Source organism: Macaca thibetana, chromosome 5 (genome assembly GCF_024542745.1).
Source record: "Macaca thibetana thibetana isolate TM-01 chromosome 5, ASM2454274v1, whole genome shotgun sequence".
NCBI classification, from domain to species: domain Eukaryota; kingdom Metazoa; phylum Chordata; class Mammalia; order Primates; family Cercopithecidae; genus Macaca; species Macaca thibetana.
The window spans coordinates 35,515,861-35,538,639 of NC_065582.1; the positions used below are offsets into that span (position 1 = coordinate 35,515,861).

At 36.9% G+C, this 22,779-nt stretch overlaps 1 protein-coding gene across 1 annotated transcript in view; it reads left to right on the top strand.

Annotated features, from left to right (window-relative positions):
* Positions 1-22,779, top strand: part of DCHS2 (dachsous cadherin-related 2) — a 269,651-nt gene that overhangs the window by 203,456 nt on the left and 43,416 nt on the right. The gene's annotated exons all lie outside the window — the stretch shown is intronic.

The following is a 22,779-nucleotide window of genomic DNA, read 5'->3' on the forward strand; positions in this document are numbered from 1 at the left end:
TAATAAATAAATGGATGGGGAGCCTTTAATCTCATATTCTTACTGTGTTTTCTTGACCTCTTGTCAGAGTTGTTGGTAGTTCCCTTATGTTTGGAATTGCTTAATTAAATTTAGCTTTTATCTTTTTAATAGAACTTACTCTAAAAATTTCTTTATTAAATATCACACATAAAAAATGCTAAAAATACTTCTGGAAATAATATAAGCATGTATCCATAAATATCCAGGTAGGTGTATATGTCAAGACATCTGAAGCAATACATTGGGACCTCTCTTGGAAGAGCAAATATAACATGTGTGAAGGGCATAAGTCTGAATTTAGAGGTGAGCTAAAAGTTGCAAGTGTAACAGGAAAGAGAAAGGCCAAAGGAAAGGATGACAGTTAAGGAGGCTGTTGAAACTGACTAGATGTAATTAATCTACACCTGGGTCAGCAGGGTGTCTTGGGCCCCTGTGAAAAACAATGACAACATCATAAAATATTGATTGACATTTCAAGCTGGCTGATGCTTTGCTTGGAACATGAACTCAATACAAACTGCCAGATCATATTTTAGACACCAGAAGATTATTTATCCTCGTTTGTTCAATTTTTTTGCTTTCAAATTCCCAAATTCTAGTGGTTTTAAAAGATTGTAAATCTACCTACCAGTGTTAGAATAGCCTTGATATCAATTATTTAATAACATTTTATAGCTGCCAGCATTATTTTCTCCCCAAATACGCCTGCAATTTTAACCTTTATTTTCAACTGAAAAATACATGCCTATCAGAAGCTTAAGTTTTCGGTGGGCCACTCACACATTTGATCTATGAGTAGGCACCACTTGGCATCCTGAGTGAATTATTTTTGGTATTATCATAAATTTTCATCACTCCAAACTACTTTTAACATTTTCTTATTCTTTTAAGGAAACAAAAAATTAAAAATTAAAACAAATAACTCCAATGTATTGCTATTTGTTTAACATTTCTTTGTTGGAAAGCCTACAGGTTCAGCTTTTGATTAATGTTGCATTCATCTATTAACAATATTAAACTTAGCACCTCAATTGTTTAAAATAATGTAGAGTTTCTATTTTAAAATCAGCCTTTTGGTTGATAAAATTTCTTTAAGAGTCAGTCATGAAATGTTCACTTCATCATAGGAAGAGGCACTCTCAGAATTTCTGGTAAGACACAGACTGGCCCCACAGCAGCGTGACAAGAAAAGTTAACATCCAAGTGACTCCCTACTCTTTACTGTGAATGCCCCCCTCCTGACTACCCCTTTCCCCTGCATTTCCAAGCCAGATTAGAGAGAGAGAATGTAACTGTTCTGAATCTCTTAAAAGTTAAGGATAAACCACTTGGTTGCCCACGATGTTTCACTGCACTAAACAATTTAAACGAATCTCCTAGAAACCAGCTTTTATTTCTTTGGTTTCATTTCCAGTGCTTTCGCTGTCATGATAAGAATGAGTCAGCAACCATAGTCCATGATGTGGACTGTTCACAACTTTATGCATTTCATTGAATTGCCAGGAGGGGAGAAATTGAAATTATGAATGATATTGATACCCCACTTAAAAGTAAATACTCAGACCTTGAAAATGAAATAAAATTAAAACCTGATGACACATGGGTGCACTCTCACTACTAAAATGTATTCAGTATTGTACAATACATAAATTAGATCTTGATGTTTTGGATGAAAAACCCTTTTTCCAGCTCTTTGGCAGTTGATCTGTTGAATTCAGGCTCCACTCTTGGTAAGGCTGGGCACATGTGTATTAGAGTGTGAAACTCGTGACACTAGTTAGTGTGGCTGAGTGGGTCCACCTCTGTCATGGCTCTACTGGGCATATTCTCTTGGATGACTTTCTTACAGGGATACTGTAAAGATTAAATCAAGTTTTAAGAGGATACTAGTCATTGCTTTCTTTGGTTGCTATTTTTGTCATCTTCCTGTCCAACATCTAAAGTTAGCTGGGTATAAATTCTCACCAGAGCAAACAGTTGTTACACAACAATTATATTACAACAATGAACTACTTGTGGTTGTTAGGGGCCTACAGTATGTCTTACTTTGTCTTCAAACCAGATAAGAATGATACTTTCCAAGCATGAATTATGATGAATTTCTCCATAAACACAGTGTTATTCTCAGCTTTGGAACGTATGAATGTTTCCACATATGAATTCCTATGATAATGAAAAAGGGAAGCAAGTGTTAATCTGTCATTCCTATTTTGTTATTTAGGGACAGTCTCATATTTTGGTATAAATTCATTGTATTGAGCATTATCTAACTAGCCATATACAATGGTATGGAATTTAATCACTTTACTTATGACTCCAAGATGGCTCTGGAGGAGAAAGAGAAACGTCTTATTCTCAGAAAAACGTACATACTTCACAAAGCAGTTTTTATCTTTGCAAATTCACCCAAGTCCCACATCTGGCCCTCAGCCAGACAGACACCAGACCTTATTTGATTAACTCACCAAGGAGTTCCTTTCCCCAGGAGTGGGAACTTATTCATCAATATGGAAGAGATTGATATATACACCATGCCAGTTTTGTTATTTATTTGGTGAGCTGTGATTGTTATGTAGATTACAATAGGCATATTGGAATGACCAGTTTTCCCTTTCTAGGAATAAAAGACACAAGAAGCCAAGTTGTAATCAGAAAGTTACTTGCTTATCCTCAATAATTAGGAGCAGGATGTCATTCAAGTGTTGAGTATCATCAGCCTACATTACTCTTTCCTCAGGCAGAGTTTACATAGCACTGCCAAGTTAGATTTTATGATGCCTTCATTGACTGTCTGGGCTCCCATTACTCACCAGTTTCCTTTTGATTTACACATTCCTTGTTGGTATCTTAACACCTCTGTCAAGGCTTCAGCCCTGGAAGCCACTTATGATTTTTTATGAGGATTTTGCATAACTCTGCTCTAAACTGTTCTGCTTCATTTATAAACATAAAAGGGTTAATATTTTGGAACCATATTAATACTTTTTTCTGTTACTTATCTGTGGATAAGACCTTCCACCTATTCTACATAACACATCCATTTGCTGTGGATAGCATTAGGATTGCTATAGTGGGAGTACAAAAAGAGGATAGTCTGCCTTTGATAAACAAAATAGGGAGTGGGGGTCATAAAAAATATTAGATCAAGCATCAACAAAATCAACTAATTTTGTGTGCATGTCAGCTGTACTGTTTAAAACTGTAACTCTGCTTCATACATCTTTAACTCTTGAAGGACACTCATCAGTATTCCTGAGGATGCCCCTCATGGTTTTTCTCCTTCCCCAACATGCTTCCTATTAAATGTTGACTATATACTTGGTATGTTATACACAATATTCAATTTTAAGGGGCCTTGAACATCTATTCATTTAGTCTTTTAAAAGGTGGTTTTGATGATCAAATGAGCACTTGTAATCTCTAAAGCATTTCACCATCACCATTACCAGCAGTTGTAAGTCTAAGATATGAAGAAGAAAGTGCAGCCAGACCCTGTGGATAGCAGAGCCAGGGGATGTTTGCTCCTAGTGGGTATTCCCCAAATGTTTATTGATACCATTTTACCATTTAATCATTACTTCTAAGATAACAAAAGGCATATATATGCACAAATGAAAAAAGAAAGAAAGAAAGAAAAAAACTCATGGGGTGAGAGGGAAGGGTGGGGGAGATAGTTGTGCCAGGCAGTGGAAATACCATGCACAAAGCTTGGGGCCTCCAGAGGGTGTGGTGAGTTGACCTTGGGACCAACCGTTTCATCTGGAATCGCTAGAGAGCAGCGTGCACAGAGGCTCATGTGGTTTCCAGCGATAACTTGGGAGAGAGAGACATTGATGGCCTTTCAATTACCAATATCAACATTGACATTGTAGAGATCTCACTTTGGAAGCTGTGTGGAGGGTAGCCTGGAGGAGAGAGATGAGTTAGGAGGATACTGTGGTGATTTACGTGCTAATGACCCAGGCCTGAAGAAAGCCACAGCAGTGAGGGATGACAAGAGGGAATGTGCTTCTCAAGTGTTTCCAAGGCAACCTCAATGAGGCCTGGGGGTTATTTATACCTGAGGTTCTCAACCAGGACTACACATAGAGATACCAGGGGAGCTTTAAAAAATTACTAATACCAGCCGGGTGCAGTGGCTCATGCCTGTAATCCCAGCACTTTGGGAGGTGGGGGTGGGTGGATCACCTGAGCTCAGAAGTTTGAGACCAGCCTGACCAACATGGAGAAACCCTATCTCTACTAAAAATACAAATAATTAGCCAGGCATGGTGACACATGCCTGTAATCCCAGCTACTCAGGAAGCCGAGGCAGGAGAATCGCATGAACCTGGGAGGTGGAGGTTGCAGTGAGCCAAGATTGCGCCATTGCACTCCAGCCTGGGCAACGAGTGAAATTCCATCTCAGAAAAAAGAAAAAAAAGAAAAAATTCTAATACCTGGACATCCACCCCTTTCCTGCATCCAGTTAAATGGTAATCGTTGATGATAGACCACACATTGTTTATTTGTAGAAGCTCCCATGCGATTCCAATGTACAACCAAGGGTGAAGGTAGAGGGAGGCCTGAGAAGAAAATCTAACGCAATGTCAATATTTTACAGGAGTTGATGAAATAATGTATCTAAAAAGGAGATTGAGATGGAGGGCTAGGGTGGTAGTGACAATATCCAGGAGGATGGTGTTAGAGAAACAAGAAAGTGGCACATTTAAGAAATGGGGCGGTCAACCATATTTAATATAGAGCAGGGGCTAGGTAAGATAGAGACTGAAAAATGGCTACTGGTTCATTTGGGCCCTGTCCCCAAAGCAGAAGTAAGTGAGGTAGTGGGCTGCCACCTGCTGGTAGTGGGGCTACAGCTCAGTGAGTCCTGGGCTTGGTTGAGTTGGGAAGAGCATTACCTGAGATGTTTTGGGGTTACCATCTTGGTATTGGGAGGTATGAACATGGGAGAAAGGAAGGCATGTCTGAAATAACAAGTCCATGTATTAAATATAGAGGATAAGGCAATAAAGGAATGGCACTAAAAGCAAAATAAGGTGCTTGGAGAGTCTAGAGAGGAAGTTCTGAGGAGTAAATTTGGTCTGTTGAAGTTGTTCAGGATTTGGGCCAAGAACAGATACCAGCAGCCCAGGTTTTCCAATGTGAATTCTGGAGTCAGCTGTGGCTTCTTATAGGAATTCCTCATAGCTAAATGGAACAACTTGGGAGGTAATTGAGATTTTGGGAGATTCAATAGAGATTTATTTTAAAAGCCAGAATGTAGTTTAGTGCAGAGAGAAAAAGTGAAATCAGTCCCTGAAATCAGACAGAGACATCAGTTTATATTTCACAAGATTTTCCTATGAAGGGAAAGAAAGGAAAGTGGCAATAGCTTGAAGGACCTTGAGGAATCAGAGGATTATTTTGTTCTGTTTCTGAAAGTAGGAGGAGGTTTCAGTATTCAGTAAATTTCCAGATTTATAGCACTGGAAAATTTACAAGAAACTTCCATTTTTTTATTGTAGAAAATTTGTTTGTGTACATTTGAAAAAATTTTAATGTTTAATTTCTGCAGGTCTGTAGTAGGTATATATATTTATGGGGTACATGAGATATTTTGATACAGACATGCCATGTGTGATAATCACATCAGGCTAAATGGAGTATCCATCTCCTCAAGCATGTATCCTTTCTTTGTGTTGCAAACAATCCAGTTATACTCTTAGCTAATTTTACATGTAAAATAAATTATTGTTGATGGTAGGAACCCTATTGTGCTATCAAATACTAGACCTTATTCATTCTATCTAACTATATTTTTATACCCATTAATCATTCCCATTTCCCCTCTAACCTCCCATTACCCTTCCCAGCTTCTGGTAACCATCCTTCTTCTATTTCCATTAGTTCAATTATTGTAATTGTTAGCCCCCACAAATAGGTGAGAAAATATGAAGTTTTTCTGTCAGTGCCTGGCTTATTTCACTTAACATAATGACCTCCAGTTCCATCCATGTTGTTGCAAATGACTGGGTCTCATTCTTTTTTTATGGCTGAATGTTACTCTATTGTGTGTGTGTATCACATTTTCTTTATCCATTCACCTGTTGATGGACGCTTAGGTTGCTTCCAAATCTTGGCTATTGTGAACAGTGCTGCAATAAACATGGGAGTGCAGATATCTCTTCAATATACTGATTTTTCTCTCTTTTGAGTATATACCTAACAGTGCGATTGCTGGATCACATGATAGTTCTAATTTTAGTTTTTTGAGGAACCTCCACACTGTTATTTATTTATAGTGGTTGAGCTAACTTACATTCCCACCAACAGCATATAAGGATTCCCCTTTCTCAACATCCTCACTAGCATTTGCTTTTTCCTGTCTTTTGGATATAAACCATTTTAAATGAGGTGAGATGATATTTCGCTGTAGTTTTCTGATTTGTATTTCTGTGATAATCAATGGTGTTGAGCACCTTTTCTTTTAACTGTTTGCCATTTGTTTGTCTTCTTTTGAGAGATGTCTATTTGGGTGTTTTGCCCATTTTTTAATTGGTTGATTAGATTTTCTTCCAAAGAGTTGTTTGAGCTTCGTATACATTCTCGTTATTAATCTCTTGTCAGATAGATAGTTTGCAAGTATTTTCTCCCTTCCTGTGGGTTGTCTCTTCACTTTTCTGATTGTTTCCTTTGCTGTGCGGAAGATTTTTAACTTGATACGATCTCATTTTTCTTTTTTTGCTTTGGTTGCCGGTGTTTGTGGGGCACTAAAGACATCTACTCCCATTCCAATTTCCTAGAAAGTTTCCCCAATGTTTTCTTTTAGTAGTTTTATAGTTTGAGGTCTTAAGTTTAAATCTTTAATCCATTTTGATTTAATTTTTGTATGTGGTGAGACATAGGGGTCTAGTTTTATTGTTTTGCACATGGATATCCAGTTATCCCAGCACCATTTATTGAAGAGACTGTTCTTTCCCCAGTGTATGTTCTTGGCACCTTTGTGAAAAATGAGTTTACTGTAGATTTCTGGATTTGTTTCTGGATTCTCTATTCTGTTTCATTGGTTTATGTGTTTGTTTTTATGCCAGAACCATGCTGTTTTGTTACTATAGTTCTGTAGTATAATTTGAAGCCAGGTAATGTGATTCCCTTCGTTTTGTTGTTTTTGCTCAGGATAGCTTTGACTATTATGGGTCTTTTGTAATTTCATATAGATTTTAGATTTTTTCTCTCTATTTCTGTGAAGAATGCCATTGGTATTTTGGTAGAGATTGTATTGAATCTGTAGGTTGCTTTTGGTAGTACGGACATTTTAAGAATATTGATTCTTCCAATCCACGAACATGGAATATCTTTTCCTTTTTTGTGAAGCCTCCTCAATTCCTTTCATCAGTGTTTTTTGTTTGTTTGTTTGTTTGTTTGTTTTTTATTTGAGACAGAGTCTTGCTCTGTCGCCTGGGCTGGAGTGCAGTGGCCAGATCTCAGCTCACTGCAAGCTCTGCCTCCCAGTTTACGCCATTCTCCTGCCTCAGCCTCCCAAGTAGCTGGGACTACAGGCGCCCACCACCTCACCCGCCAATTTTTTTGTATTTTTTTACTAGAGATGGGGTTTCACCGTGTTAGCCAGGATGGTCTCGATCTCCTGACCTCATGATCTGCCCATCTCGGCCTCCCAAAGTGCTAGGATTACAGGCTTGAGCATTTTATAGTTTTCATTGCAGAAGTCTTTCACTTATTTGGTTAAGTTAATTCCTAGGTATTTTATTTTATTTGCAGCTATTGTAAGTGAGATTACTTTCTTATTTCTTTTTCAGATTGTTTGTTGCTGGCATGGCAATATGCCATGAATTTTTGTATGTTGATTTTGTATCCTGCAACTTTACTGAATTTGTTTATCAGTTCTAATAGTTTTTTGGAGGAGTCTTTAGGTTTTTCCAAATATAAGATCAGATCATCTGCAAACAAGAATAATTTGACTTCTTCATTTCCGATTTGGATGTCCTTTATTTCTTTCTCTTTTCTGGTTTCTCTGTTTTGCTGAGGTATGTTTCTTCTATACCCAGTTTGTTGAAGGTATTTATCATGAAGGGATGTTGAATTTCATCAAATGCTTTTTCAGCATGACTTGAAATAATCATATGGTCCTTTATTTTGTTGACATGATGTATCACATTGATTGGTTTATGTAAGTTGAACCATCCTTGCATCCCTGGGATGAATCCCACTTGATCTTTCTAATGTGTTGTTGAATTGGTTTGTTCATATTTTGTTGAGGATTTTTGCATCAGTCTTCATCAGAGATATGGCAATTACTTTTCTCTTTTTTTGATGTCTCTTAGTCTGATTTTGGTATGAAGATAACAATGACCTGGTAGAATGAATTTGGTAGTATTCACTCTTGCTCTATTTTTTGGACTGGTTTGAGTGGGATAGGTGTTAGTTCTTCTGTAAATGTTTGGTAAAATATAGCAGTAAAGTCATCAGGTCCTGGGATTTTCTTTGCTGGGAGACTTTTTATTACAGCTTTTATCTCATTACATGTTACTGGTCTGTTCAGGCTTTGGATTTCTTCATAGTTCAATCTTGGTAGGTTATATGTGTCTATGAATTTATCCATGTATTCTATGTTTTCTAATTTATTGGTGTATAACTGTTCATACTAGCCACTAATGATCCTTTAAATTTCTGTAGTATCTGTCAAAATGCCTTCTTTTTCACCTTTGATTTTATTTATTTAGGTCTTCTCCCTTTTTTTCTGAGTCTGGCTAAAAGTTTGTTGATTTTATCTTTTCCAAAAAACCAAGTTTTGGTTTCATTGATCTTTTGTATTGTTTTCTTCATTTAAGTTTCATTTATTTCTGCTCTGATCTTTGTTATTCTTTTCTTCTACCAATTTTGAGTTTGTTTTGCTCTTGCTATTTTAATTCTTTAAGATGCATTGTTAGATTGTTTATTTGACATTTTTCTACTTTTTTGAGAAATGTAGGGGGTTCCTAATGCAGAGGCACCACCTTGGTGGTCCTGGATACAGCCCAGAAGAATTATCTTGATTACCAGGCAGAGACTCTTGTTCTCTTCCCTTACTTCCTCCCAAACAAATTCTTTTGCTCTATGCTGAGCTGCCTGAAGCTGTGGAAGGAGTGACACAGGAACCCCTGTGACCACCACCACTGGGACTGCACTGGGTCGTACCTGAAGCCAGCACAGCGCTGGGTCCCATCGAAGGCCTATAGTAACCACTGCCTTGCTACCAGCTGTGTTCGCTCAAAGCCCCAGGGCTCTACAGTGGGTGTTGAAGCCAGCCAAGCTTGTGTCCTTTCCTTCAGGGCAGTGAGTTCCCCTCAAGTCTAGGTGTGTACAGAGATGTCGTCAGAAAGTCAAGACCCCTGACACACCTACCTGGTGCTCTATTCTACTGCAGCTGAGCTGGCACCCAAGCCACAAGACAAAAGTCCTTCCTATTCTTCCCTCCCCTTTCCACAAGCAGAAGAGTGTCTCTCATATGGCCACCACCACTCCAGGCCCATGCTGAATACTGTCTGGCTACTGCTAATGTTCACTCAAGGCCAAAGGAATCTGTAGTCAACTCGTGATGAATATTGCCAGGCCTGGAACTCTCCCTTCAGGGCAGTAGGCTCCCCTCTGCCTTGGGGCAGTTCAAAAAATGCTGTCCACAAAGCAAGGCCTGGAATCAATGATCTTAAGAGCCCACTTGGTTCTGTGTCCCACTGTGACTGAGCTGGCACCTAAACTGTAAGACAAAGTCCCCTTTCCCCTTCCCTCTCTTTTTCTGTAGCAGAAGGGGTCTCTCCCCATAGCCACCACATCCGGGAATATGCTGGGTCACACATGAAGCCAGTATATCTCTGAGTCTCACCCAAGTTTCATGGTGAGTACTCCTGGCTACCAAGGAGTACTTCAGAGCCCAAGGGCTCTTTCATTAGCAGGTGGCAAATCTTGTCAGGACTAAGTATTTCCCTTCAAGACAGCAGGTTTCTTTCTGGCCCAGGGCGTGTCTAGAAATGTCTGGGAGCTAGGGCTTGGGATGGGGGCCTCAGCACTCTGCCTAATGCCCTATCATACTGTGGCTGAGCTGGTATCCAAGTTGCAAGGCAAAGTCTTCTTTACTCTTCTCTCTCCTCTGCTCAAGTGGAAGAAAAGAGTCTATCCTTGAGTTATAAGCTGCACTGCCTGGGGTTGGGAGAGGGGTGGTGGAAGTACTCCCTTGGCCACCCCAGTTGGTGTCTCAGTAGGTCATGTGCTCCCTCAAGTCCACTGGCTTCACGCCCTGCACAATTCCTTATACAAGAATTGTGGTCCTTATGGCCTAGACAATCTTTCAAGTTTATTTAGGACTCCAGAGCTCTTTAGCCTGCAGTGGCAAGGCTTGCTGGAATTCAGGTTCCAACTGCTGAGATAGGAGATTCCCCTATCACCAAGGTTGGACTAAATGTTCCCTCCATGGGAGCTGGCTGAGTTCTGCCCGGTGTTGCTTTCTGCTGTGACACAACAGCACTGAGTTCCAATGCAGAGTCGCACAATCACCATGCTCACTCTTTCCCAAGTGCAGATTCTCTCTCTTCAGCACATGGCCACTGCCAGGAGATGGGGAAGGTGGGGGTGTATTCAAGACTGTCCCTACACGCCTCAGTGCCTCTTTTGGTGATATGAAGTAAAAACCAGGTACTGTGATTGGTCACCTGACTTTTGATTCTTATGAAGGTCCTTTTTTTGTGTAGATAATTGTTCAATTTTGTTTTCCTGTTGGGAGGACAATCTGTGGAGACTTCTATTTTGCCATCTTGCGCAACCTCCTCATTAATATTTAAGTCAAAAATAGAATAAAATATTTAGTAGAAATAACAGAGATTTTATTTTTGTTTTTAATTGGCATCTATTGTTTGTGGATGTCTGAAGCCTGATTTTAGATTATTTTGAGGATAAAAATCTGTTTTCATGAAGAGCTGCTGCAACAATCATCGAATTATGGAAATACGGTAGCGTAATTTTTATTATTTGGTGACTAAAAGCATCTTAAAAGGCATTTCTTTAAGTGAAGTGTAACTGTACATTTTGGTAGATACATTTATCTTGTTTTTTGAGATAATTGGAAATATTCTGGATTATCTCAAAACCAAAGTTGAGAATTACACAGAAAAATTGCGCAACCTTTCTTCCTAAACACATGCAGGCTCTGAATTCTAGCTTGGTCTGGAGTTCCGGGAGCTGGAAAAGATAATGAGGATGGCTCCTGAAAATTCAGGGAATCTAAAGTCTGAGTGTCAACTTTGGGATGACAGCCCGGACAGGAAATGGTTGGGAAGTGAGGGAAAATTGGCAGCACCAGGTCCACAAGCAAGATGTTGACTCTGATCTGACACTGAAGCAGCAGTGAAAATTCTCAAACTCATGTCTTAAATACAGTCTTATGTAAATCACAAAATTAGGGATGTAGTTGGAACATCTAGGGATCATTTTAGCACCTGCCTTTCTCTAAGTTGCCATGTGTGCATTTTTAAATAATTAAATGCAACAATTTATAATCACTTCTTTGAAAGTTGCCCATTAAAATCTGTGATCCGATTAAAAACCTGGCCAGGCGCGGTGGCTCACGCCTGTAATCCCAGCACTTTGGGAGGCCGAGGCGGGCGGATCACAAGGTCAGGAGATCGAGACCATCCTGGCTAACACTGTGAAACCCCGTCTCTACTAAAAATGCAAAAAATTAGCCGGGCCAGGCGGCGGGCGCCTGTAGTCCCAGCTACTTGGGAGGCTGAGGCAGGAGAATGGCGTGAACCCGGGAGGCGGAGCTTGCAGTGAGCCGAGATCGCGCCACTGCACTCCAGCCTGGGCGACTAAGCGAGACTCTGTCTCAAAAAAAAAAAAAAAAAAAAAAAAACAAACAAAAAAACCTATTTCAGACTTAATCAATTGTGTTTACTTCTCATTGCATGCATTAACTTTATTTTGGTTTTTCTGCACATCTGTTTTTTTTTGCTAAAACTTATAAAAAAAAATAAGCAGTTTTCTGGCTTCTCTATTATTTCTTTAGGTGTTCACAAAAGCAAGTAAGTTTAAGAATGTATACCATTTTCATTTATAACCATGATTTCACCTATCCACAAATTTTGGAAAACTATTTCTTTTGAGCATACATTTTCCATGATTTGTCTCACATCAGGAGTGATTTTTTAAAAAACCTTAGTAATGGTTCAGCCATTTTTAATGATAGGAAGGTGGTAGAAAAAAAGCAACGCGTTTCTTCTTTTTTTATTGTGTTAAAAAACACATAACATAAAATTTACCATCTTGGTTCTTTCTAAGTCAATGACAGTGTTAACTGTGTGCACATTGTTACACAACAGATCTCTAGACATTTTTTATTTTGTAAAATTCAAACTGTGCCCATTGAGCTATTTTCTTCTGCCCCCTCCACCCACCCTTGGCAAATGCCATTCTACTTTCTGTTTCTAAGAGTCTGACTATTTAAATACTTCATATAAGTGGAATCATACAATATTTGTTTTTGTAACTGGCTTATTTCACATAATGTCCTTAAGCTTTATCCATTTTGTAGCATATACCAGGATTTCATTTCCTTCTTTTAAAAGGTCAAATAATATTTCATTGAATGTATATACTACATTTTGGCTGTCCATTCATTCATTGAGAGACATTTAGGTTGCTTTTACCTCTCCTTTATTATTTAAAAAAATGCTGCAAGGAGCATGAGTGTGCTGATATCCCTTTTGAGATCATGTTTTCAATTCTTGGAGATACATATCCTGAAGTGAAATTGCTGGATCATAAGATAATTCTATGTTTAATTTTTTGAGGAACGTTTGTACTATGTTCCATAGCGGGCTGCACCATTTTACATTCCTAGCAACAGTGCACAAAGGTTCAAATTTCTCAACATCCTTGTTGATATTTGTTAATTTCTGGTTTTTTTGTTTTTGTTTTTGTTTTTGTTTCAGTTTTTAATATAAAATAAATGCCATCCCAGTGGACATAAGGTAATATCTAGTGGTTTTGATTTTTATTTCCCTGATATTTAATGATACTGACCATTTGACTATTGTCTTTGGAGAAATGTTTGTTCAAGTCCTTTGTTCATTTTTAATCAGGTTTTTTTTTTGTTCTCTTGTTTATTTGCAAGAGTTATTTATATACTGTGGATATTAACCTCTCATCAGATATATGGCTTGCAACTATTTTCTCCTATTACATAAGTTCCCTTTTTAATCTGTTGATTGTTTCCTGTGCTGTGAAAAAGCTTTAAGTTTGATATACTCCTATTTGTCTATGGTTTTTTTTGCTTTTGTTGCCTGTGCTTTAGGTCTTATATCCAAAGAATCATTGCTAAATTAAATGTCATGAAGCTCTCCTCCTATATTATATTAACTTTAGAGTTTCAGCTCTTACATTTAAGCCTTTAATCCATTCTGAGTGGATCTTTGTATATTGTATATTAAAGGGTCCAATTTCAGTATTTTACATTCAGTTTTCCAAGCACCATTTGTTGAAGATGCTATTCATACCCTATTTTGTAGCCTTGGCACCCTTATTGAAGTTCATTTGATCATATACATGTGGATTTATTTCTAGGCCTTATATTCTGTTCCATTAGTCTATATGTCTGTCTTTATTCCAGTATCATACATTTCGATTGGTGTAGCTTTGTAAAGTGTTTTGAAGTCAGGAAGTGTGAGGCCTCTAGCTTTGTTTTACTTTCTCAAGATTATTTTGACTATTCAGGGTCCTTTGACATTCCATATTTATTTTAGGTTAACTTGTACGAACTCTACAAAAAATGACATTCGAGATTTGGTAGGGATTGAATTGAATCTGTAGATTCCTTTTGGTGCTATGGACACTTTAACAATATTGTTTTCCACTTCATAAACATGAGATAGTTTTCCATTTATTTGTGACTTCTTTGATTTCCTTCAGTAATGTTTTGAAATTTTCAATGTATAAATATTTTACCTCCTTGATTAAGTTTATTCTTAAGTATTTTATTCTGTTTGATGATGTAAATGGTATTGTTTTTCTAATTTTCTTTTCAGATTGCTTATTGTTACTGGGTAGAAACACAACTAATATTTGCATATTGATTTTGTATTCTGCAACTTTGCTGAATTTGTTTATTAGTTTTTCCTGTGGAATCATTAGGGTTTTTCACATATAGGACTATGTTGTCTGCACAAGATAATTTTACTTTTTTTTTCTTTTTAGTTTGCATGCTTTTTTTTTCTTCTTCTTCTTTCTCTTATCTAATTGCTCAGGCTAGGACTTGCATTACTGTGTTAAATAGAAGTGGTAATAGTGGGCATTCTGGCTGGGCGTAGTGGCTCACGCCTATAATCCCAGCACTTTGGGAGGCCGAGGTGGGTGGATCACCTGAGGTCAGGAGTTCAAGACCAGCCTGGCCAACATGGTGAAACACTGTCTCTACAAAATTACAAAAACTAGCCGGGTATGATGTTGGATGCCTGTAATCCTAACCACTCAGGTGGCTGAGGAGGGAGAATCGCTTGAACCTGGGAGGCAGAGGTTGCAGTTAGCCGAGATCGTGCCATTGCACTCTAGCCTGGGTGACAGAGCAAGACTCCATCTTAAAAAAAAAAAAAAAAAAAAAAAAAAAAAAAAAAAAAAAAAAGTGAGCATTCTTGTCTTGTTCCTGATCTTAGCATAAATGCTTTCGGTTTTTCACTGTTGCGTATTGTGTTAACTGTGGGATTTTTATATATGGCCTTTATTATGTTGAAATAATTTCCTTCTAATCCTAGTTTGTTTTGAGTTTTTACCATGAAAGCATGTTGAATTTTGTTATATGCTTTTTATGTATCTACTGAGATGATCATGTAATTTTTATTTTTTGTTCTGTTAATGTGGTGTATCACATTAATTTGTTTTTGTATGTTGAACAATTCTTGCATCCCAGGGACAAACCCCACTTGGTCATGGTGTATAATCCTTTTAATGTGCTGTTGAATTATACTTGCTAGTATTTTGTTGATAAATTTTTCATACATATTTATCAGGGAGATTGGTCTGAAGAAAACTTTCATTCCCTTTAGTATCTTTGTCTGACTTTGGAGTGAGAGTAATGCTGGCCTCATAATATGAGTTTCAAAGTATTCTCTCTTCTTCAATTTCTTGAAAGAGTTTAAGAAGAATTGGCATTAATTCTTTAAATGTTTGTTAGAATTCTCCAGTGATGCCGTCTGGTCCTGGAGGTTTCTTTGTTGGGAGGTTTTGCTGCTTGACTCAATCATCTTACTAATTAAAGTTTTCTTGAGATTTTCTATTTATTCATGATTCAGTCTTGGTAGGCTATATATTTCCAGAAATTTATCCATTTCATCTAGGTTATCTAATTTGTTGCTGTATAATTGTTCAAATTAGTCTCTTATGATCCCTTTGGATTTCTGTGGCATTGGTTGTAATGTCTCCTCTTTAATTTCTGATTCGTTTTTTCTCTCTCTTTTTCTGTCTCTGTCTCATTAGTCTAGCTACGGCTTTGCCAATGTTGTTAACCTTTTTGAAAAAATAACAGTTTCATTGATTTTTTTCTATTGTTTTTCTATTGTTTCATATATTTCTGCTTTAGTGTTTATTATTTCCTTCCTTCTACTAACTTTGAGTTAAGTTTTTTCTTTCTCTGGTTCCTTGTGTTGTAATGTTAGATTGTTAATTTGAGATCTTTCATCTTTATAATGTAAGCGTTTACCACTGTTAACTTTCCTCTTAGTATGACTATCATTGCATCCCATAATTTTTGGTATGTTTTGTTTCTGTTTTTATCTCAATATATTTTCTAAATTTTCTTTTGATTTCCTTTTGATGTACCAGTAGTTCAGGAATGTGTTGTTTAATTTCCAGATACTAGAGAATTTATTAGTTTTTCTTTTGCTAATGATTTTGAGTTTCATTCCATTGTGGTTGAATGGACTTTTTATTATTATATAATGTTCTTATTTACATCTTATGATAGTTTTTAACTTAAAGCCAATTTTTCCTAATAAAAGTATGACCACCCCTACACTCTTTTGGTTAGTATTTGTATGGAATATTTTTATCCTTTCACTTTCAGCCTATTCGTGTGTTCTTCTCTGTAAAGTGAGTCTCTAATAGACAGCATATAGTTGGATCTTATTTTTCACTTGTTTGTTTTCTTTTCTTGCTACCTTCCTTTGTGTTTTGTTAATTTTTTTGTAGCAACATACCTTGATTTTTTTTATTTCCTTTTGTGTTTCTTCTGTACATATTTTCTTTGTGGTTACTATGGAGGCTATATAAAATTAATATTTTATATAGTATATGTATAAAAAATATAATATGTTTATATTATAAACATATTAATAGCAATTTACTTTATGCTTATAACAGCTCAAGCTCAATTACATACAAAAAACTCTGCTCTGTTACATCCCCCAACACATTCTATATTATCAATGTTACAGATTACATCTTCTATATTTCATATCCATTAACCTAGTTAGTAGTTATATTTTTATTCTTTTATCTTTTAAATTCTATACTAGAATAAAAGTGATTTTTCATCACTATTGCCATATTATATTTATCTTTACAAGTGCTGTATATATTTTTTTGTGTTTTCATTTGCTGTCTAGTGTCCCTTTGTTTCAACTTGAAGGACTCACTTTCCCATATCTTGTAAGGCAGGTTTAGCAGACTTGAAATCCCTCAACTTTTGTTTATCTAGGAAAGTCCCCTCTCCTTCATTTATGAAGGACAGTTTTAGATGACATGATATTCTTGGTTGGCAATTTTCTTACTTTCAACCCTTTGAGTACATCATCCTACTCCCTTCTGATCTCTACTGTCTCTCCTGAGAAATCCACTTAATCTTATGGGAGCTCCCTTGTTTAGGATGAGTCACTTTCTCTCTCTCTCTCTCTCTTTTTTTTTTTTTGTTAAGATTTTTCTCTTTATCTTTGACATATACAGTTGGATTTTAATGTGTTTTCATGTAGACTTCTTTGGATTTATCCTATGTGTAGTTCTTTGAGTATCATGAATATGGATGTCTATTTTTTTTCTCAGATGTGGGGACTTTTTGGCCATTGTTTCTTCAAATAAGCTCTTTATACATTTTCCTTTGTTTCCCTCTTCTCCTTCTGAAACTTTCATAGTGAATACATTGGTCCACTTGATGATGTCCCATGAGTTCCTTAGGCTTTCTTCACTTTTCTTCATTTTTTTTTTTTTTTTTTTTTTTTGTTGTTGTTGTTGTTCCTCTAACTTGATAATTCCAAATGATCTGTCTTCAAGTTCACTGATTCTTCTGTGTGATCAACACTTCTGTTAAATCCCTCTGGTGAATTTTTCAATTCAGTTATTTTATTCTTCAGGTCCGGATTTTCTTTTTTTTTTTTTTTTTTTTTTTTTTAATCAGTTTCTATCTCTTTATTGATATTCTCTCTTTGTTCATGCAGCTTTCCTGATTTCATTTGATTGTCTGTGTTCTCTTATAGTGCACTGAGTTTCTTTATAACTATTTTAAGTTCTTTTTGTGTGTGTGTGTGATGGAGTCTTGCTCTGTTGCCCAGGCTGGAGTGCAGTGGTGTAATCTTGGCTCACTGCAGCCTCTGCCTCCTGGGTTCCAGTGATTCTCCTGCCTCAGCCTCCTGAGTAGCTAGGATTACAGGCACCTGCCACCACACCCAGCTAATTTTTTTTTATTTTTGGTAGAGACAGGGTTATGCCATGTTGGCCAGGCTGGTCTTGAACAGCTGACCTCAGGTGATCCACCTGCCTTGGCCTCCTGAAGTGCTGGGATTACAGGCGTGAACCACTGCACCCAGCCCTGAATTCTTTGTTAAGTAATGTATAGATCTGTTTCTTCAGGTCAGCACCTGGAGATTTGTTTTATTCCATTGATTCAGCCATGTTTTGTTTCTTCATATTCCTTCTTTTCTTTTTTTTTCTTTCTTTTTTTTTTTTTTTTTTTTTTTGGTGTGATTTGTGCAGTTGAAAAAAATCAACACCTCTCTAGTCTTTACAGACTGGATTTGTGCAGAGGAAGATCTTCACCAGTTGGCCTGGCTACAGTTTCTGGGGGCCTCCTAAACCTTTTCTGGAGATGAATCTTCACTGGGCTTATGTACGTGACTACCCAATTAGAGAGGTTTGCCAGTTTCTTTTTGAGGGTCTTGTAGTCTCTTGCTCTCTCAGGTATCTATCTGCAGTACTTCACATTCTCTGACACTGCAGTAAGTCACTGAGTTCTCTTTTGTTCTCAGCAACCCTCAAGCATCCAAAGTATGCTAGCTCCCCATCAGTATTCTGAGCCAAGTTAACACAGAAACTATCTCCACAGGCAGTCCCCTCAAAAGCTATAAAGTTGGATGAATATTCTACTCTTCTCTTTCCATCCCAGTGGAGAAGATGCAAGTTGTGTGTTTATTCCCATTTGCACTGTTGCTGGCTTGGGGGAGGGTCCACTGGGGATTAAATGCAATGTCTACGGTGACTGTTCTTGGTTTTGAGCTTGCCTGGTGTTCCATGACTTCTTAACTGGTTTTGCAGTTCTCTTGAAAGCTTTTTGGAACATATGTTCTTGTTAAATCAGTGCCTTTGCGCAGCATGGTCTGGGGTTTCCCATTTTGCCATCTTGCTAATATCACTCCGGACTTTTCTTAAGTAGTTGCAACATGTTTAGTTTCAATGGTTGTACACTTAAGTGATAACAGATAATTCAAAATCATCCAAATGTTTGAAAATCTGTTTCTCTCAAGTCAGTCATCAATAAGAAAATGTGGCATTGCTTAAGAATAACAAACATAAAACTCTAGAATTATTTACTCATGCACTTCTATGCATACAATGTTTTCATAATTACCTAAATATTTTTATAATTATTGATTTTTACAGTCATATAGCATTACTTGTTATCTAATTATGCTTTTAAATTGCTGCTGTGAGTGGTCAGAGTTTTACAACTCTATTTTTGTAAAGAAGAAAAAACCAAGAACATTAAATGTTTTATACTTTTTAAATATGGTGTTAGACTTGAAGTAAAATTTATAAAAGCTTGAAAATGTAAAAGGTAAATTATTCTGTATGTCTCACTTAACTCGTTCGAATTGAAGGTACAGTGTTGGTTTTCATAGCTTACCCTTTCTACCTTGATGTTGTGAAATGAATATTAAGTTTCATCCATATGCCCAGAGATAGACTTTTATTTAAAATTTTCACAGTAAGCAGATGCCTAGAAGGATTCTAGTCCCTTTTGTTATTTTCTCTTTTTTCAAGAGAATCCCCAATTTGGACTTTGCCAAAGGAAGAACATATAAAACATTTGCAGCTTCTTGCTGACTTCAGTGTTTAGTTTTAAGTATTTTCATTGAATGAAATTCTTTTGTGTTACAATTCCATTTGATATTATGAAAATTTGATTTGCAATAAAAATAGGATTGTTCCTTTATGAGAGAGGCCAGGTATAACTCTTTTTTGCAGTTCTGTACTCATCTTTATTCTTTTCTATGTAAGCAGTCACTATGTTTTCTTTTGTAATTGGGCATATGATATGCATTCTAACCCATGAAAAAAAAGGCTGTCAGCAAGATTGTTTCTTTTGTTAGCATAGCTGTTTCTTTTTCTTACTGCCATTCTTAAGACTTATATGACAAGCCAGTTGAAATAAAATTTCCTGTGTTTAGGAAATAAATTGTACCCGGAAGCACAGAACTTTGAGCAGTGGGGATAAAACGTATTGTACTGTTGTACAGGCATATTCCTACCAAAATGTAAGACATTTTTGTATTAGCAATATGTCTCTCAAAATGCAATAAAATAAGCATCAGATTATAATCCAATTTCAAAGAGTTCTCAATATGTGTAGTAACTTGATTCCACCATGATTGATTATAATTCATTACTTGTCACTAAATGACTTTGTAACTGGCTTGAAAAGAATAACCATTTGGAAATCCTGATAAATAATTTTTAAACTTTGTTACAGTTTATGTTAAACATTAATGTTTGTAAAGAGAGTGATATATTTAGTTGAGTTTTCTTGCTCTTTTTCCTTAACAAATTCTGTTTTATGCCTTTTTTTTAAACTGAGCTTTCACTGAAGTTTCAGTTTTGCAGGCAATATCACATACTTATTTCCTTTAATATTTATAGTGATCACTGCATTTTTGAGTGTTAAGCATTGAAAGAATTCTAGGGAAAACTACTGTTTGTTCCAGAGCCTTTTCTTTTTTCTGTTCTTTTCAGTAAAATCCTTTTACATATCCAGAAAAAATATCAATTTGGCTTTGTTTAGCAGTCGTTTTTGTTATTACGTCTAGCAAGATGGGTTTCAAACTGTGGTCTCTGGGACTTGTGTATGAGGGTTCAATGAGATGGCTCAGCAAAGATCTTGAGTAGGTGGTTTTTTGTTGTTTTGTTTGTTTTTTCTAACTACTGCAAATCTCACTATCAGATGTGGTATTATAGCAGTGAGTTATTTGAAAAAAAAATCAGTTAAAAAAATTGCTGTTGGCTTACAGTGATCCTGTAGGCAGAGACCAGGATTCTTGTAATCTCTCATGCTAGAAAACGTCAGTGTCCTTTCTCCTCTGTCTCCCTTTTTAACCTCCTTTCTTCCCGTATTCATTAAGCATCTACTTCGTAAAAAGAAATAAACTTGACACACAAAAAAACCATGTTTTATTCTTGAAAAATTATACTGAGCAAAATATGCCAGATACTATATGATACACAAGTATACGACATTTTCAAAGCAAAACTAATACGGAGTTATAAAATATGTACACTACAAACATATAGAAAATCTCTGACATTCATACAGCCAACAGACACATGAAAAAATGCTCATCATCACTGGCCATCAGAGAAATGCAAATCAAAACCACAATGAGATACCATCTTACACCAGTTAGAATGGCGATCATTAAAAAGTCAGGAAACAACAGGTGCTGGAGAGGATGTGGAGAAATAGGAACACTTTTACACTGTTGGTGGGATTGTAAACTAGTTCAACCATTATGGAAAACAGTATGGCGATTCCTCAAGGATCTAGAACTAGAAGTACCATATGACCCAGCCATCCCATTACTGGGTATATACCCAAAGGATTATAAATCATGCTGCTATAAAGACACATGCACACGTATGTTTATTGCGGCACTATTCACAATAGCAAAGACTTGGAATCAACCCAAATGTCCATCAGTGACAGATTGGATTAAGAAAATGTGGCACATATACACCATGGAATATTATGCAGCCATAAAAAAGGATGAGTTTGTGTCCTTTGTAGGGACATGGATGCAGCTGGAAACCATCATTCTCAGCAAACTATTGCAAGAACAGAAAACCAAACACTGCATGTTCTCACTCATAGGTGGGAACTGAACAATGAGATCACTTGGACTCGGGAAGGGGAACATCACACACCGGGGCCTATCACGGGGAGGGGAGAGGGGAGAGGGATTGCACTGGGAGTTATACCTGATGTAAATGACGAGTTGATGGGTGCTGACGAGTTGATGGGTGCAGCATGCCAACATGGCACAAGTATACATATGTAACAAACCTGCACGTTATGCACATGTACCCTAGAACTTGAAGTATAATAAAAAATAAAAAAAAAATCAAAAAAGAAAAAAGAAAAAAAAAAGAAAATCTCTGCTGTCATGGAACTTAGTCCAATTTAAGCAGGCAAATGAGATCAGTCTTCAACTATGTTCAGTACAAGTCCTTAGATGGCAAATTAATAGCACAATCTAAGTACCAAAAGGGCTAGTAACAAAAGAGGAGAGATTTATCTTCTCTATCAGAGATGGTAAACAAGAAAACTCAGAACTGGAGTCACACCGCAGCTGTGTTTTTTCAACCAATATAGTGGGGTTTTCCCCACAAATTAAATTGTTTTCCAACACTTAGAAATTGAAAGATTTCAAATAAAAATAAACATATAAAATTTTGAGCTTCTCTTGAAAACCTCAGAATCTTCAGTATCCTGAAGCCTCCTTTCCCTGCTGGCAGCAATAGGCTGACAGTGACTATCTGAGATATTTTCTGGCCTCCTCCACCATTTGGCCCCTTCATTTGTTCCTGCTTCTTGCTTTTACCCAAATGCATATGGGATGATGAGCCCTGCTCCATACTCATCTCTGACACCATATCAGCTCCTGTTCCTTTTAAATGTTTCCTCTTACTTTCCTCTTGTGACTTGTTACCACTGTCTTATACATGGCCTCTGTTACTGTGCACCCAGCAGCAGGGTAGACTGCTATAGCCTTACCCCCTATCCATCTCTCCCCAGTAAGGACAGTGTGCATACTTTTACCAGTATGTGTCATCCTATGGGGCAGGATGACAGCAAGTGAAGAAGCAGAGTCATTGCAAGATTGGGAGTGTAAAATAGATGCCATAAGTTACAGGCCTAATATCAGAGGACTAAGGCCAGTAAAGGAACTATGAGGAAGCATCTTTCATTTATTTTTTAGTATATACACACACACACACACACACACACACACACACACACACACAGTATTTTTTCTATATATACATATTTGGCTTTTTGTTTCTTTTACATTTAAATTTTTATTTCAATAGGTTTTGGGGGAACAGGTGGTGTTTGATTACATGAATGAGTTATTTAGTGGTGATTTCTGAGATTTTGGTGCACCCATTACCCAAGCAGTGTATATAGTACTTATTGTATAGTCTTTTATCCCTCACTTCCCCATCTTTTCCCCCAAGTCCGCAAAGTTCATTTTATCA